The 19,579-nt window shown below is 41.1% G+C and overlaps 1 protein-coding gene across 1 annotated transcript in view; it reads left to right on the top strand.

Annotated features, from left to right (window-relative positions):
- Positions 1 to 2,127: 2,127 nt before the first annotated feature.
- Positions 2,128 to 19,579, top strand: part of LOC146550355 (helicase ARIP4-like) — an 82,796-nt gene continuing 65,344 nt past the window's right edge. Inside the window, exon 1 of the mRNA XM_085258549.1 lies at positions 2,128 to 2,275. The gene's annotated coding sequence lies outside the window, so the exon portion shown is untranslated. The remainder of the gene's footprint in view (positions 2,276 to 19,579) is intronic.

The raw sequence follows: 19,579 nt of genomic DNA, 5'->3' as shown, positions 1-19,579 counted from the left end.
ATTTTAAATTAAAAAGGTGTTGATGGGCTGGTGTTTTTAATGTTGAGAATTTTTAAATATGATATGTGTATTAAATATAATTTATTTATTTTATTTGTTTTTGGTGTGCAGTATCTAACCATTTCTTTACAGATCATCACACCCTTGTGTGTCAGACCTTTGCTTAAATTCCATAATCTGGTGTTATGCGGACCATCTACCAAAAGAGGGAGCCATATCAATATGAAAAAGAGCCATGTTTTTCCATCAGTCCAGGAATGTGTGAAGCAGACCACCTGCTGATCAGTTTCATAACGGAGAATATTAACCCCGTTTAATGTATAACATGTTTAGAAGGATTAGGGAGAAGCTGGAGAGGCAGACTGTTCACATGCATGGTCGAGTTGACATTACAGTCAGCTGTTCTCTTTCAAATGAGACACCTGACACATTTTTGAGTTTCAGTTTTGGTTTTGCAGAGATGATGATACATATTGTCAACACGAATCAGAGTCTTTTAGTCCAAAATAAACAAAATCATCTGATCGTGAAGTCACTGATCTATGCTCAGCCAGCTTACATATTGTATTTAAATTGTTAAATATTAAAAACACACATACAAAAACTTAAAATCTACAGAAATAGATACTGTAAAGCAAAAAAAAAACTTGCTCTTTCTTTGAAATCTGTATTCTGGTCAACAGCTGGAGAAAGATGTCAGGGTACAGGTCTGCTTCAGAGAAGAGTCCCGACTTACTAGATGATACTGATGTGCTGGCTTGAAATCATCTGCTCCATTTTAATCATGAGCTCTTCTTATGAAGCAGCCAAACCAAGGCTGACCTTTGGGTTTTAGAATGGAAATGTCGTTCTTTCTAAAAATCCTCCTGATTTAACCGAACTAAAAAACAAAACAACAGAAAAAATCCACATGCTGTTAACTTGTTATAGCTTGTTATAACTGGTTTAGCAGTCAGTAAATAAGGTGAAACCAGAATGCAAAATATTATGAAAGAACCTTTTCCTGTTTATGGTGCATGCAATTTTTTTATTTTTAAAATGCTGAAAACAGTTAAGTAGCACAATGGGAAAGAGACCAGCGGCTTTGTGCATACCGCAAAATTCAAACTCTGTTAGATATGCAGTTATTCAGCTGGAGAGTTTATTTAGGACATAACTCCACGTAAGTGGGCCAGACTTGTGCTGGCATGGCTGCGTGAGCTTGGCAACATTAGGCTTGGTGCACTGATGCACCTACTGTGGCATATCCTTTCTATTAAAAACATTCTCAAAAACAATATTTAGGGCATTAAAATTAATGTTTAGAAGTTAAAATATTGGTCCAATATTCAGGTTTCATGTGTTGTATATGGAATACCTTTATTCAGTAATCACACTACACAGTTGTGATACTATCATGAGAGCACATTCTGTCCAGATCTAAAAAATCAAAAAACAAAAACAAAAAACAAAACAAAACACAATGCAAAGAGCTGCACATTCTTTAAGCTATACAGGCACCTTTAAGTAGTAGCATCAAACAGTATTTTATATGATTGGCCAACTTTTACAGACTTTTTGTTGTCACTGTCCCAGCTAGAAGCATTTTCGCTGGTATCCAATTCAAAATGAGCATTAGAACTTCAGAGGCCAGCCAGACTGATTGGAAACACTTGCATGCATGGGCGCTTATTCGGAAATCATCGGACATCTGAACAGGAAATTGCATTATGTTAATACCAGTTTATTAAATTAATTTCTTGATCTTGGCCATCTTAGGTAAGCTATAAGCAGGTTTTACACATCCAGACGTTTTGCCGATAGATTATTAAATTTTCAAAATTATATTTTGGGGGTTTTTTGTTTTTTCGCTATATATCAGGCTTTCTTCTTCTTTGTTTTTGCACAAAGTATGTTGTTGTTGTTTTTTTAAACAACTACTAAATTATATTTTTGGATGATGCAACAAAGGCGAACAAAATGAACCGCGTATTACGCATCAAATAACATTTGACAGTTTAACTTTCATGCAGTCCTTTCCTCTGCTAACCAGCACTGGAGCCCACAACACTTTGGATGCTCGGGCACTTCCGGAACTTTCGTAATGGCTTTTTTTTCCCTGTACAGAGCGCGTGCAGGGACCAACAGGACCGACCCTCCTCTTTCAGTAAGAAACCGATGAATGGGTGAAAGCGGCCAAGCCTGCCCTGCCTCTCATTACCACTTCCTAAATAAAAGCTTTTTTTCCCCTTTTTTTTTTACTTGAAGGGACTCATCGCAGAGACGGGGACGGAAGGTGAGAGACACACGCCGGCTTTAATGTCCGCTTTCGAATGTTTTCTTCCTGCTAAAAGCATTTTCCCCTCTCCTGTTGGGCTATTTTGGAGCGTCAATTAGGCTCCAGACAATAGAGGAGCATGCTGCACTTGCACCCCCCACCCCTTCTTCGCTTCCTCCTCCTCCTGTCTGCATTGCTGTTGCAGCCCCCCCTCTTCTGTGTTATGAAACAAGCAAGCACGCTGCTTTCATTTTCGTGTTAATTTTTCTATAGCAGGACTTCGGAAGAAGTAGCCGACACAGAGATGCAGTCAGGGGGACACATTAAATAAGAAGCGGATAGGTGTTACTTAACAGTTAGGCTATGAAGGGAAAGCATAAGGAAAGTGACTTATGTAAAGACTTATGTAAACTGAGGCTTTCTGTTTATTAGGATGCCGATTAGCACCATCAGCAGCTTAAGCGTTAGTATTCCCGGGATCTTTCACAGCCACTTTTTAACTTCTCCACTTGCTTTTCAGTTCGTTTGTCACACTTGTGCACAGCTTCAACCAAATGACATCACTCGAGACAGTTTGTAGGACTTTGCACAGCTCCATCTAGAGACACAAAAGGCTTCCACAAATATACAGCAGTGAGCATCTGTAAGCACTGGAATATACCAGTTGTCTTAACACGGAAGTTAAAAGTGCAGAGGAAAGTGCATCTGCGCAGAAGTATGGCAGTTTATTTAACTGTACCCACACACACCACTGTGCAAAAGTACAGACGATTTTATATTTTTTGTTTTCAAGGAGCCACACTTTCTAATTATTCCTTGAGGAAATAGTTCTCCGGGCTTTCTGAAGGTCTCTCAAAGTTTTCACTCAATTTTCAGTCCGGTCCTTGTACCGGACCAGAGGGTTGCCATTTAACACCGGGCTATGAAGGATTAAAGCACAACAAAGGATACCTAGATCACTAGAAGAACTTGTGTTGTGTTTATACTTAATGGACAACTTAGCAATTTATTTTATATTTTAAGGTACTTGGTTACCAGCAGCCTGCTACAAAAACTAGTTCCTTCAATTTCTTTGATTCAATCTGTGGAAAATGCCAACAACATGGTTTGACAGACATAAACATAGTATTTTTTTGCAACAAGGTTATCCCCAAAAAGAAAGTAACATAGCATGAGGTACAGCAGGGGTGTCAAACTCAAATACACAGTGGGCCAAAATTCAAAACTGGAACAAAGTCGCGGGCTAACGTTAATATTTATTGAAATATATTTATTCCTCCAGATATAAGAATGAATCTTTTCTTATGGACTCAAACACGTTTTGCTGAAAAACTGAATATGGAACAAGCAAAGCTTAATACTAAACAATATATATATTAGCTGTATAATACCAGTAGGCCAGCTCTAATAGTAATATGGTATGGCTTTGCGGGCCAAATTTGGCCCGCGGGCCAGAGTTTGACACCTATGAGGTACAGTGTCTCTAAAGAATCTGTGGAAACTACACAAGTGGAGGACAAAAGAAGAAGTGGCCTAAAAAAACTATTTACAGCAGATGAACAGTGCCTGCAAGTCATGAAAAACACTTAAAAAATGCAAGACCTGGCTCATGACCTTAGACATGCATCTGGTCCTCTGTCCATCCAGCGACTGTTCACTGAAGCCTCATCAGAAATGGTCTCAGTGAAACGTTGGCTGTCAAGAAGCCATTCTTAAAGGAAACTGGGAGAAAGGGCTGAGGAATGCCAGATTACTCAAGAACTGAACTAGAAAATAACATCCTCAAGGGCTCTGTCATGGTTTAGGACTGAATTTCAGCCGGTGGTGTTGGAGATCTTGTTAGAATTATGAACACAGAAAAATACCATCAGATTTTGATCTACCGTGAAACACCATATGAAAATTGCCTGATTGTGCCACAGCTTAATTTTTTCAGCATGACCATTATCCCAAATATGCTGCCAATGTAGTAAAAGCATATTGGGACAGAAAAAAACACCAGAGAACACGAATCAGTCATAGACTGGCCTCCCCAGAGCCTGGACCTGAACGTTATTGAAGCAGTGTGGAAACATAGTTGACAGAGAACCGAAAAAAAGGGAGACAACATCCAAAATATGCTGGCTCTGGATAGTGTAGTGGTAAGACTACGCCCCATTCGGAGCGGGAGTCACAAGTTCGATTCCTACCCGGTATCCAGTAAGGGTCCTGGCTAGACCCCCCATTCTTAAAACAAAGCCCTGGAATGGCGCGGCTATGTCTGCAGCTCAAGAATTTCACTACATGTTGTACCCTGTATAATTGTGTATGAGACAAATAAAGGTTGTTTACTTAAAAAGAGCTTTGAATGTCCTTCAAGAAGCCTGGAGAACTATTCCTGCAGACTACTTAAAGAAATGACAAGAAAGCTGCGAGAAGAAAGAGAGTTGAAGCATACCACATTTCTACCACATTTTTAGTGAAACTTATTGTGCTGCTGGTAGAGATGAATTTGAAGTACCGTTTTGAAGGTTACATTGCGTCTTTTCTTACTTAAGACTGTCTGGAATGATTCAAACTCAAGCTTTGATATGATCAGGTTGGCAAACTCCCAGACTTGTCAAATCTGGCCGTGTATGTGTTTGTCCAGTTTTGGCCTTTGTTTCCTCTCTCGCGCTCTCTTGAACAAAATACTGTTTGCAGGCTTGCATACTTCAAACACAGGTCAAGATTGGTTAATTACATTTTTGCGGGGGTTCTGTTTAGATCCAGATTCTCAGTATAATTTTGAAAGGATGATCTGGGGACGCTCCTGTAGTGCTCTTTTCATCCCTCCAGTCACCCTTACATCACTCGGTCTGTTCCTGCTAATGAGCTCAGCAGGCAGCTCAGTACAGGAACACATCCCTAGAAACAGCACAGGAGTGATGGGAGCAAGGTGGCTACCGCTGGCCTGCTTGACATTTATGTATGGTGATGGGGGTTGAGCACCAGATGAGATTTCATCTGCTTGACGATATAAGGGGAAGAACTGCCCGCACTAGCATGATAGCGCTGGTGGCGAAGTCGAAAATGCACTTTTAGTTCTCACTTATCAAATGTTTCAAAGCAGTTAGGGTGAGATGTGTTCATGTAGTTAAAAAATAAACAATAAAGGATGGAGGATATTTGTCTACTAAATGTACTTTCTGCAGATGAATGTGCCAACAAGGGAATCGGGAAAGAATATCTGTCTTTGAGTTATAGAAGAGGGCATGTGTGTCATGCTCACTGCTTCCCATACTGAGTCCTAAACAGCGGGTGAGTGTTGTAAGTGTCTCTTTGACCTACGCTTCTTGTAAAGACGGGGGACAAAAACCACAATGAGATAGAAAGTGATGGATGCCGGGCAGGGCGCTCTGACCTGGGTCAGATGCTAATTTTCAGAGTTGAGTGAAACATCACAGCAGGGAGTTCGGATTAACTAGAGATTTGGTTTTACTTTATCTCTCCTTGTGGCCAGAAAATGTAAATCAGTGGAGCAGAAATGGAAAGAGAACGAGTGAAAGAACGACGGAGCTGAGGGACTGAGCTCCGGTGCTTCTCATGTTTTAGGAAATTCGTAATACCAACACGAGTGGGGTGGATGAGCCACTGTGTCTCTGACCTACTGTAATAGTTAACCTAACTAAATGTCATTTTAAAATCTTTAATAGAGGAATTGTCAGCAATTTCTCTTTTTTACTGTGACACATCAGGATTGATGGAGGAAGTGTGAAATTTTGCAAAAGGCTCATTTTTCTTCTTGTGGCTAATTGAGTGTAAAGAACAGAGGGGCAGATGCAGAGAGCGACTGCTGTCTAGCTTACAGCAGTGAACATGCTGAGTGTTACTTCTGTCTAAAACTGCATGCGGAAGAGTGGTTTGAAGTCTGTGACTGTTCTCTTTATGTATGAGCATAAAAACCTCAGCCAGTGAAAAGAAATCTGGAGACAGGGATGTAACTAATGGCAGCAGCAGAGTGGCTTCTCCCGAATGATGTCGCCCATCAGAATAAAAAACCCTCAGCATCAGTGGAGTGTAAGAGTAGTACTAAGTACTCCTTTATACTCAGTTCTTCACACCAGTTGTAATGGTTTTGAGGGCTCTGTGGTGTGACAAGCATATCGATGCAAAAGCGTGGCGAGTGGCAGCAGTTGTGATGTCACCATTCGTCAGAGTGACCATGACAAGCTTAAACCAGACTTGTCATAAAACCAAAGCACTTAAAACTTTGAGAGACTTTGTTATACCATCTTTATTTGTGTAACTCAGGCTGCTGAAACATTATCTCCAGTATGTGCAGGAAATAGCAGTTAACAGCCAGTCAAAACCAGCCAGTACGCCCAGAGTTGGTGTGAGAAGGCAGGACCAAAGTGGTGGAGATGATTGGGGCACGTTATGAGTGTCTGTATTTGTATATGTATGTTGTTATGATCGGATTGGTTTAAATAAGTTAAGCAATTTTAAAATGTTTTTTATTTATAAATGTAAAATATCTCTAGCCAATCCACAAAAAAATCCAACGTAGCCGAATTCTGCAGTACTCAGCAAACCTTGGTGTGGCCATAGGGGTATGCTATGAAGAGGGATTAGTAGGTTATCGAGCTATGTCGAACATGTAGTCAGAGTTTTCAGTGTCACAAACGTCATTCTCTTTTTACTGGGTTTAAAATGACCAGAAGCACCACGATTTCACTAATTATTTTACTTACAGCATGTTGTAAGTGTGATAGAGATTCTCTGCTGGGAGAACATGTTTTTAGGTGCATGTTAAGCTGTAGCTTACTACTGCCTAGTTACTGCTCATAAGCCTGTTTGACACTGCTGGAATTGCAGCTACTACTGCACAAAACACACAGTAAGAATACCTGTTTAATCAAGTTCACTTTGATCTTCCAACGAACTAAAGCAATTTCAAAGTCTCTTCTATTAGGCTGTGGGACAGGAACATTTAATGTTTAAATGTCTCTACTTTAAAGTTTCAGACTAATGTGCAGCAGTCACATTAGAAATAAATAGCTCTGAGAGGGCACTGTGATAAAATAAATATATTCACTCAAATTAAAATGTCAATTTTACTGCACTGTGCAGTCGATCACCAGATTAAGGATTTTCCTCAACATTAATCTCTTGTATTTGCAACGGTGTTGGCCTTGACTGTTAAAATTTTTATGTTCTTTATATATTTGTGTCACTGTTTTACTATGATCAGCTGATAATCTCTCCGACTCATAGGGATCATTTTGTGCAGGAGAAGAGTCATATGATGCTTGAAAGGGCGCTTTCATGTGGGCCGCACAGAGCCTGAAGCGGAAAGTCCAGCTTAATAGAGAAAGCTGATAACCACCATCGTGATACCCGTTATTTCCAGCTGGAGTTTTGGGTTTTCTTGAGTCAGCTAATGCAGAGAAAGCCTGGCCGTGTTGACTTTCCTACCCTTCAGGCCTTTACACATTCAGTGGGGAATTAATTTGAAGTCCTGCCTTCATGTTCCTTAAGAGTCTGATATTTCTCATTTTCAAAATTCGATGTCATGTTTTGATTTATTACACTGTGTCTTGTCTAACAGTATAATTAAAACAGGGGGATGGGGTGGGGGTAGCAGCTGCATCTGGGCTGTTAGCTGTAGCAAGGTAAACAGTTGAGCATAGGGGTTGTCTCCTGACTGCTTTTTCCTTTAATGGAAAGTTACTACCGAGCCTGTCTTGTGGAAAAATCCTACACACCCCTGAGATGATCCCTTCAGGGCCTCATCCTACTAAACTTTTAATGATTTAACATCTTCTTTCTGAGCACCTGCTCAGTTGTAAGTTTTACTCCCAGAGTCAAGGATTGTATTGATGAATGCAAGTCTGCTGTGATGTATCAGATTTTCAGTGCTAGATATCTGAGAGGATAGAGTCTGTTCACATCTCTGAGTTTTCATCGGCCACTTTTTCCTTTCTTTTCAGTAACACACTGTGAACTCATTGGAAGTGGTCTCAGTTTGAATCTCAGTGTTTGTAAACTGCATTTAAATAATGGTGAAGCTATCCACTGCAGGATTTCTGTCACAGTTATTAGAGTTCATTCATTTATTTCGTGACAAATATTTGGTGACATTTTCAGATTACAAATTATTGTAATAATCCCTGAAAGGAAATTGTTCTGCAACAGTTGCTCAAATGTCAAATTTCTTAAACTGTACAGGTGCTGGACCCAAAACCTCCTTGCAATTGCTTTGTTTGCTAGCAGTCACCCGTAGTTTGTGTGGTAGTATCCGACTAGTCTGTACACTTTATTTCTCATGACCAGATGCTCACAAGTGGTCCCTATGGGTCTGTGTTACTGCGGTCTGTGTGACTGTGGTCTATGATGCTACGGTGACCCACAGGGGTTAAAAATGTACTCATTGCTCTGTTAAGTCTCTCCTTCTCTCTCGAATCCATGAATTCTTGTACATATGCAAATATAAACTACACAGCTTACTAAAGCAAACAATCTTAAGATATGAGAATTTCAAAAGTTTTGGTCAGATGTGGTTCAGTTTAGGATCCGCAGTATTGCAGTGTCTATGACAGCCAACCCTCTTCAGTGTGTTTATTAGTACAGCTATACTTGTGCATCTTCCACTTAACCCAGTGGTAAAGGTTGAATTCGTTTGCAGGATGTTGAAGATTCCAAGAGACCCGATACTTCTTGGGTGTGTGGGTGTGTGGCAGTCCAGGGAACAGTGTTTGTTAGCATTGTTTTTATGTTTGATCTGTGACCTCTGATAAGCAAGCTCTCTCTTCTCTCCTCTCAGTTTTTTTCTTTGCGCATGTCTCTGCGTGTGCAGTGGTTATGATACCTGCTTGTGTAAATGCACCTATTTATTGTTGACATTAGTCATTTGTTGTCCAGTATCCATAGCTACACCTGCTGCATGTCTATCATCTTGTTTACTTTCTTCTCTTTGTTCTATCTAAATTACAGCACTGTGTGTGTGCATAGCTAGATGCTTGGATTCCTGTTTGAACATGATTGTAGGTCAACATGTGATTTGAGGGTTGCTTTTTGTAGCCAAGATTAGGAAACTGGCCTACTAGAACAAAAGGAATACACATACATCCACTGACATGCCTTTTATTATTTACACTTATTCAGCTGCTTGTTAATAGAAGCAACTGAATAAGTGTGTCCATATGACAAGATCTCAATCCAATAGAGCACCTTTGAGATGTAGTGGAGAGTTTCATCATGGATGTATAGTGACAAATGAACTGTGTGATGCTATCATGGACTGGCATGCATCTCTGAGAAATGTTTCCAGGGTCTTGAATACGAGCCATGAAGCATGAACGCAGTTCTGAAGGCAAAAGGAGGTGCAACCCAGTACTAGCAAGGGTTGTGATTATATAAAATTTTGCTCTATACCAAAATTTTATTAACTAATGGACTGATAATTTAGTACCAGCAGTTCTTATAAAAGACAAAAGAAAGTAATAGTAACTATTGTCTGCTTCATGATTTAGCACTTTCTTTGCTAATTGTTTTTTTTCCCCATTGGTTGTGTGTTGTTTGAATAACATAAGAGACTTTAATAGAGTCTGCTTATTGCAGGGATTTTGCTTTTTTCACTTAAAAAAGCTCAGATAAGTGTTAATTCTTACTTTTTAAACTCTTTAGACTTTGTTTTGTTCCGAAGTTGATTTTTCTCACAGGTGAGGAAAGTTTCCACGACTTCAGTGTTGAGTGCTTTTCAGCTCTGTTTGACCAATGAGTAGAAGAAGAAGGGGAATATTAGATGCCTTTTAATAAAACCACATTTTACATTAAAACAAATAATAAAAATGTTTGCTCTTTTTAATTCAAGTAGTTTTTAAAAAAAAATATACTGTTCTGATAAGCAGTTTGTTTCCCTTTAGAATCGCATTCAAGTTTCATGTCTGATAAACATGAGAGGAAATGGATCTTGGCAGAGGTGGATGAGAAAATATGATTGGATTAATTTTAATAAACATTTGTTGGCTTGCCAGAATGGCTTTAAAAGATTACGCCTTAAAGTCACAGACCATATAAAAGATGGATGTAGCGACTGTGGCATAACCTGTTGGTTTCTGAAGACCTATTTTCAAACGTCTTGCTGAGCGTTGCCACTGTTGTCATCTTGGTTGCAAAATAAAAATGCATGTGACAAGGAAGGGTGGATTTAGGTATGAAACCGTAGACTCATTGACTAAAGAGTTGTCAATTAGAGCAGGGCGATATAACCACAAATATTTATCACAATATACATTTGAAAATTTGCGATAACGATATAACTGACGATATAATTGACACTAGACAAAATACTTTACAACTCCTCAACTTTATTAGTGCAAAAAAACCCCATTAATGTAAACAAGCAGCTGTTTTTTATGTGCATTAAAGTTATATAAAAATGTGACAGTGCAAATTCCTTGCTGACAGTTTGTACCACATAAAATCATTTCGAGGTCAGTAAACACAACCAGAATTCATACATAAGGCACACGGGATTATAAGGGGCACTGTCGATTTTCAGAAAATTCAAAGGATTGATTTTAAGTGTGCCGTATTTTCCAAACAACACGGTAATAACGACGTCCCGCTAGCATGCTCTACCAAAAATAGTGCTTTGTTGTGTATCTGACGGACGAAAGCTAAACCAGTTCCACACCACTGAAGCTGCAGCATTTTTACAAACCAATTCTGGTTCATCTGTTTCATTTAACGATCCACTTTCGCTCTTCTCATTCTGCATCGCCGCCATGTGCGTATGTAAACAAAGGCACTGCGCATGCGCGTTTTACCCATATTCTATCGCGATATGTCATTTTCCTATCGTTGCCCAAAATTACACCGGTATTACCATGAATGGTATGATATAGCCCAGCCCTGTTGTCAATTACAAGTGGTTAACCAATGAGTGTGCAGTTTCTACCAGAGATAATCCACCATTTTGAATTTTGGATGTTGGCGTTGGAGTGATGTCACTCCTGGGTTGACGATGTTCCTGTAGTAAAGTTCTACAGGATATCAACCCCCAGCAAGTGATAGGTGACCACCCTCACCCCGCAGCTGGTTGTGGTAAATGGTTGACTCTACCTAGCAGCCTAGTTCTTCCTTTTAACAGCAAGAGGTTTCTTCCTGTTAAAAGGGAGTTTTTCCTTTCCACTGTCGTAGAGTGCTTGCTCAGAGTGCTTGCTGTTTGTTTATCTGGGTTTTCTCAGTATTGCTGTAGGGTCTTTACTTTACAATATAACGTGTCTTGTGGCAACTGTTGTTGTGATTTGGGGCTATATAAATAAAATTGAATTAGATATAATACAGGTCTTCAGGCCCTTCCACATTGGATTGGTTTTTTGACGCAGAGACTGTGTACATGTTTTATAGTGTCTAGAAGAATTATTTTAAAAGAGTTTCATTTTGCTTGTGATAAAATTTAAATTGATTGCTGTTAAGGTTCTGAGTCATCTTAACATCTTGATTGCTACAAACACATTTAAATGTGTTTCACACACATCGATAGAATCCTAGCTAAATATCATTGCAGAAACTTCTCCAATCATAGATGTTTTTTTCACAGTGAAGAAAAAAGTGATTTTCTTCTTCCTGTTGTCACCTTTTCCCTTTTCTGGACTTTGGTCTCCAGTTTTGTCTTGTTTTTTTCATGCTGAAGCTATCATGGCTTTTCCAGCAGTTTTTTAGTTGCCTTGTGCTGAGTGCCTTATAGGTAGTACAGATAACCTAAACAGAAGAGACCCGTCCCTGCTAGTGTCCGCACATGAACCTTAAACAAACCCGGTGAACCTACTAAATCCTTCCTTATTGGCTGAAGCACAGCCAGCTATATCCAATTGGATGCCATTGTGGCCTGCTGATATGTGATACCTCCCATGCTGCTCCTCAACCCTTTACCATTTTAAGTGCCTGGACCTTGGTCATGAGAATATTGATTAAGCTTGAAAATCTTTATATTATTTGTTGGTGACAATAGTATGCAAATAAATACAATATTTGTACTTAAATACTCTCCAGCATAAAAGAAAAGGTTTTCCATGCTCATTGTTTCAATTCTAAAAGCTCTTTAATGAAATGTGATCATATGTGGGTGTAGGCTGTTTTTTTTTCTTGTTTTCTTTGCTGTAATGTAAGAGGAGATCAGGTGGGCAGGCATTAGATGTAAGTAACATTTGGGATTGGCCCAAAGGTTTAAAAATAGTCAGTGAAGCAAGCCTGTGCGGATCATTCCATTGATCCAGGTCACTAAGTTGTGAGTGTGACCTCGAAGCTAAAGAATTAAAATGAGGCTAATCCTGGACAAACTTGTACATGTTGTGGGTATTTATAGGCTCAAAGACAGAATTAGAAAAATGGTTGCTGTGTGTGCAGGTTCAGATTAAACCAAGCAGGGTCCACTTGTTAATGAAAAAATACTGTTCATTCTTACTGACTGAAAACGTTTCCTTTTATTAATAGTACCTGCATTAACACTATAATTTGAAATTTAGTGTGTACTCCATTGAATTTTGCAGTATTGTGCAAATAAGAAATAGGTGAAGTGATTAATTGAACCATGTCCAAACAAAGGGCAAAAGCAGAGTTTTTACAGGTTTAATGAGCCTGGAATTGATATTTGATATGACCACCTTTGTTCTTCAACATAGTCTGAACACTCTTAAGCTTTCTTGTATTTTATTTAAGTATGTCCAGGAATAATTTTTCAGGCTTCTTGAAAGACATTCAAAGCTCTTCTTTGGATGTTGACTTCCTTTAGTCCTGTTCTCTGGCAAGATGATCCCACACTGCTTCAACAATGCTGAGGTCTGGATTCTGTGGAGGTCAATCCATGACCGATGGTTTTCTACTGTGAGTTTTTCTATCGAGATATGCTTTTACTGCTCTTACGTTCCAGATGGTATTGCATGGTGGATCAAAATCTGATGGTACTTTCCCGTGTTCATAATTTAGTCAGTTTTGGCAAGATTTCTTGTCACTGAGGTCAATGCAGCCCCAAACCATGACAGAGCCTCAGCTGATGGTTGTAGACACACTTTCTTGCACCCTTCTCTTAACCAGCTTCTTTATGTTTGGATTCATCTCTCCATAAAACCTGTGATCACTGATTTTTTTTTTCAGTCCAGTTCTTGTGTAATTTGGCATACCTCAGCATTTTCTCCCAGTTTCTCTTAATTAGGAATGGCTTCTTGATGCCCAACTGTACACTGAGAACATTTCTGATGAGGCTTCAGTGAACATTGAAGATCCAGACGCATCTCTTGGGTCCTGTGCAATGTCTGCTGAATTTTTCTCCATTGCTTTTGAGGGCATGACATATTCTTCATCTGCTGTCAGGCCTGCCACTTGTTCTTTTGTCTTCCATTTGTTTAGTTTCAACAGGTTCTTTAAGGACACACTGCATACTATGCCACATTTTCAGCAATTAGCTCTTTGGGTATTATCGTGTTGGTACTATTTTTATGTCAGTCAAACTGTTTTATCTTTGGCATTTTTTGCAGACTGAACAAAACGAAATGGCAACAAATTATGTTTTTTCTTTGATTTTTATCAAATGCTGCTAGTAACAAAGCCCTTAAGATACAATTTAAATTTGGTTCTTTGTTAGGTTGACTGTTATGTGTAGACACAGAACTGTTTCATCCCTTGACTTGAGGGATTTTTTATGCTTGAAGTAGCTTGGAAAACTTTGAAAGTCCTTCAGAAAGCGGGGAGAACTGTTCCCCAAGACCACAGAAACAATCCAAGAAAATCTGGCTCTTTAGAAGCAAAATATCACTAAATGAGGGATGGCTCAAAACTTTTGCACAGTCCTGTAATTAGCATGTGTTTTGGCAACACAGCCATATAATGCATAGCTGTGTCTGGTGATGATGACGCTAGTGTGCAAAGTCAAAGGGTCACCAAACAGATTTCCAAAGGAAGACGTAAATCACAGCCTAACTGTGAAGTACACCCAAGTACATCCTCTAAACAGAGCATCCATAATGATCACTTTACAGAATAACATATTCTATTTATAAAAGCATCTGCACTGACATACATTGGGTAGAAATAACTTTGTGTGTGTGTGTGTGTGTGTGTGTGTGTGTGTGTGTGTGTGTTTGAACTATGTGTCATCTTGTTTTGGATGAAAGCAACTTGACTAGATTGGTAAACCCCCTGCCTCCCTCCCCACCACCACCACCACCAGGTTTCAGTATTGTGTAATTCTGTTACACAAGCAAGGGGTTGTGATGCAGATCTTCTAAGTCTGTAAGCCACTTCAATATAAAAGGAAGGTGTTATACAATATCCATTTTCAGAGCCGTGAACCGAAGCGTTGGTGGTCTGATTATTCTTGCAAATGACCTGCATTTGGGGAATGTGCGGTGCACGGTCAGCTGACATCAGGGCAGTGCGTCATCAGTGTGTCGGGTTTTGAGTTTTTCAAAGGAGGAAACTGATCTGTTGTTAGAAACGCTTCAGTCTTTTGTATCCCTTTTCTGTGAAACACATGTGATGGAGAGGTACAAGTGAACAGCTTTCAAAAATACAAAAGCCAGTGTCAGCCCTTTCTAATTTAAGTTTAAATGAAGAGCTTATATACAAGTTTTTTTTATGGGAAAGCTTGACTCTATGTAGTTCATGTTACCATTCCCCCCTCCTTCCCTCTTTAAAATCTGCATCGAGCCTCCTGCAGGGTTTATAATGAGCGCCTGGTAAACACTGTTCAGCACTGCTGACGTCTGAAACCAGGGTGCAAGATCACTGCGTTAGTATGTGTGAGCTCTTGTTACATCCTTTTTTTGCATGTGAAACCAGTTTGAGTGTGAGAGTCCTCATCACATTTAGAGCACATTTTTGAGGGTTAATATTAGATTTGGGCTACGATTACTCTGGAAAATAAATGTGTCAGTGAAGGGCCTTGGTATAGAGTACAAAAGTGTGTGTGTGTCTGAGAGAGAGAGAGTTTGTGTGTAAAGTTTAATAAGAAAATGTGATTTTTCATGCGTACGAGTTCTGTGAAAGAAAGGGATGGAGAAATTAGTTTGTGTGTGTGTACAATGTCTTGCATCTTGGCATACATCTTGTATAACTTAATTTTTTCTTCTAAGCTGAACAGTGGCATTATTAGCCAGATCTTATGTAAGCCAGCTTATGCAAGCAGCTGTCTTCTCACTGCCCCCCTCCTTTATCATTTTAACTTTACTCTTGCATGCGCACACTCTCAGGGGATTTCAACAGCTAATTACACGGTGTCTCTGGGTATGTAGGAAAGCATTCTGTACTTTACAGGTTTTTTTGTTCCAGTCCAGTTCTTGAGTCATTTTGAATACCTATACTGTTCTCTTTTGTCCTCTGTCTATTCAAAGTCTTTACTTTTCTTTTTAATATATACACTACACTATACCAGGATGTTTTGTTTTAAGCTGTTTGGAAATTGCCTTGTTGGTGTAAAAATGCACGACGTCAAGTTATGTTATCTTTGGGTTTTGTCAGATTCAACCAAAGAAATGGGAAAGAATTATAGAAAATTATGAAGGTTTTCATGCTTGAATGATTCATAGCTCAGTGTCAATTGGCTTAAAAAACAAAACAAAACATCCATCCATCCACTCGCTTCCGCTTATCCTTTCCAGGGTCGCGGGGGTGCTGGAACCTATCCCAGTTGTCATAGGGCGAGAGGCAGGGTACACCCTGGACAGGTCGCCCGTCTGTTGTAGCGCTAACACACAGAGACAGACAACCATTTGAACTCACATTCACTCCCGCATTCACACCTATGGGCAATTTAGATTAATCAATGAACCTATCCCCACAAACTGCATGTCTTTGGACGGTGGGAGGAAGCCGGAGCACCTTCATACCAGCACCGTGTGGCACGGTGGTTAGCGCTGTTGCCGCACAGCAAGAAGGCCGGGGTCTTTCTGTGTGGAGTTTGCATGTTCTCGCAAAAAAAACAAACAAAAAAAAACATTCCTCTGAAAATGATGAGATACAATGACTGGACTGTAAATCAGTGAAAAAGCAGCCAATGTCCAAAGAAAAACTCTAAAAGTTCTTCAGAACTGCCGATCAAAACCACTTCAAAATATTTTGGCTTCTTGGGAGCAAAATATAAAGAAATGACTCGGTCGTTAACATTTTTGCACAGTTCTACATGCTACAAATATTTTAAAAATGTATGTACTTATTTATTTGCTTGTGTTTTTAATTAGTTTTGCTAATATCTGTTACATGAAGATAGAACATGACTTAGAGATATTTAAGTACAGAGTTTCCATGTGATTTTTTTTTTTCACACCCACAACTGCATAATACTGGGGAATTCAAAATGCCCATCATTCACACATTTATTATGTTTCAAAAAGTACCATATAAAGATTCAAAATATCATGTCAGATTTGACCTCTGACCTCTCGTTGAAGGTCAATAGATTGATCTGAAGGTCAAAGTGATAATAATGGTATAGTATGTGTTTGGAAGTAGTGCAAAGCAGAAGACTTCGTCTGAATAGTCTGTATGCAAGAGGCCTGAGTGGCGGAGGTTACTCAGACCATGGCTCAAATTGGTGAGGTGAGTGGGCAGGGGTTGAGTGTGGGGGGGGGAGGGGACAGTCTGCATGGCCCAGGGGAAGAAGCTGTTTGTGAGTCTGAAGGTGTAGGACCGGATTGATCTGAGGCGCCAACCAGAGGGCAGCAGGTCAAACAGGTGGTGAACGGGGTGCTGAGACAGGAGGCTCTGGCGATTGCCTCCAGGGGTGGCAGAGGGCAGCAAGTGATTTTTTTTTGGGGGGGGGGCAGTGTTAATTACCCTTTGACCAGCCTTCCTGTTCTCAGTTGTGGACCCTGCGGACCAAGACCAGCGGCAGCTTCTAGTTCATATTAGTCCAGGTTGAGCTCCTCTGCAATTTTCAGACTGCTGTTGGGGGTTGGGGAGCTCTTGCGTTTGTAGTTGGTGAGGGCTTTGATGCCTCTCCACAGCTGGTGGGGGTTGTTGACTGTGAGGAAGCTCTCTGTGCTCCTCCTGTAGCCCTCCTTGGCCTGTTCAAAGCCCCTCCTCAGGTTGACTGTAGCAGTGCTGTACAGAGAGCTGTCCCTCAATATGAAGGCTGAGTTACGAGTCCTGATCAGAGCCTGTACCTCACTTATCATCCAGTTTTTTTCAGTTATGAAAAACCCTGATGGTTTTGGTCACTGTCACATTCTCTACACAGCACTTAATGTAGAAAAGGACATGCTGAGTGAAGGTCTACAGGTTCTCCTGTTTTTTTCAGGGCACTCAGGCGGACATGCACCAATGGTGCGCATCCTGCCCCAAGTGTACAGCTGGTGAACCAGTCGACCATTCCAAAAGTGCCTTTAGGCCCACTATCATTAATGGAGGTCCCATTTGAGCACATTGGCATGGACCTCATCAGGCCATTTCACTGGAGTGCACGGGGATATCGCTTTGTATTCGTTTTAACTGTTTATGCAACACAATATCCTGAACCAGTGCCACTGCGCACCATTTCCCCAAAGAGTGTGGCACAGGTGGTGTTTCAGGTCATCTCCTGAGCCAAAAGAGATACTGGCTGATCAGGGCACATAAGTTCATATCTCGCACACTAAAAGAGCTATATGAATTACTGGGCATTAAATATGTCGCTGGTAAGACCCTCAGCTGTTTGCAGTGTGGGAGGTGCCTCAGACCTCCATGGGATTTCTCTGGGATTTGAATTTGGCAGAAAGCCGCCGGGGGTGTTGGACTTGATTAAAGAAAACTGGGAGAAAGGTCCAAGCCCGGCTAAAAATGAAATTCAATATGTTTTGGACCTAACAGCAAATCTGCACACATTTGGGAGGTTATGACGGGAAAATTTGCGTGAGGTATGGCAGTTTGATGCTTTCCCCATACCCCGGCTCAATGAGCTCCTGGCACAGTTAGACACAGCTCACTTTTTCACGACACTGGATTTAACCAAGGACTACTGGCAGATTCCCTTGTCTGCAGAGTCTAAGGAAAAAACGGGTTTCTCCACTGAGTACGGTTTTTACCAATTTGTCATACTTCCATTTGGCTTACTCAGAGCCCGTGCCACCTTCCAGCACCCGATGACCAAGTGCTGCATCTTACAGGCTGCTTATGCTGCCGCCTACTTGAATCACATCATCATCCACCTTAACACTTGGCTGAAGCATGTGCAGCAGGTGGCCATGGTCCCGGAGTCCCTGACGCAGCGGTGGCTCATGGCAAACCTGAAGAATTATGCGGTTGTACAGAGGGAGGTACAGTATCTGGGGTACCACTTGGGAAGTGGACAGGTGTGTCTACAGGTGGATAAAACAGAAGCCATCCCATCCTGGCCACATTCCAAGACCAAAACAGAGGTGAGGCGGTTCTTGGGGCTGGCTAGTTATTACTGCCAGTCCGTGCCCGGCTTTACAGATCTGACTGGCCCCTTGACTGATCTCACCTGAAAGGCTGCCCCAATTTGTGTCACAACGGGACTGCACGGACTCACGCGCAGGCTCTAAGTTTTGAAAACACAAGAGTCTTTATTACAGCAACACCAGGTGATCTATTTACAAAGGTGAGGGGAAAGCCAGGCTCTGGGGGTCCACACACAAATGGGAAAGATGCAGAAAGTCCACACACACTCCATCCACGCCTCACGCTCCTCTTCACACTCCACGTACACTCGATCGCTCGGGAAACACAAGGGTTGGTCCAGGGAATCTGTACGCAGAGACACGAAGGGATTACAAAGGAAGATCGCTGAGAAACACTCTAGAGTGAACTGAGCTGGGGTTACACTGACGAGGGTCGGCAACGGTCCAGCGACGAGAAACACAGAGCTGCCATCTTAAAAAGGAGCTGGAACACTCTCAGGTGATGAGCCACAGGTGCGTGATTGCGACCAGGTGCGTGGGCCAAGGGCAGGAGCCCACAAGTGAGCTCCGCCCAGGCAGAGGGAGGAAGGAGAGAGAGGAAGGGAGAGAGCAGGAACAAAAATGAAAATACAAACATATGTAGCCATACTGAGCCGACCAGGTAGGCACAGGGACCCTGACAATTTGGTCCAGTGGATGGAGCAATGCCAGATGGTGTTCGTCCAGGTTAAGACACGACTAACTTTTCTCTCCCTTTTATTCTGCAGACTGATGCCTTGAACAGAGGGCTGAGGTCCGTTTTGTCCCACCAGAAAAGGGGGACGGGGTTCAATTATTTATATCAGTAGGAAACTCTTTGAGCAGGAGGCCAGGTACAGCACAGTAGAGAAAGAGCGCCTGGCCATCCGGTGGGCGGTCGACACTCTTCCTTATTACCTCCTGGTCGGCCCTTTCTCCCTCTGTT

Source organism: Mchenga conophoros, linkage group LG20, assembly GCF_057382185.1.
Source record: "Mchenga conophoros isolate Kocher_MC1m ecotype Shallow Benthic linkage group LG20, M_conophoros_male_GT1.1, whole genome shotgun sequence".
NCBI lineage: Eukaryota > Metazoa > Chordata > Actinopteri > Cichliformes > Cichlidae > Mchenga > Mchenga conophoros.
The sequence above is the reverse complement of the archived record's forward strand: the minus strand, read 5'-3'. Positions and strand labels throughout refer to the sequence as shown.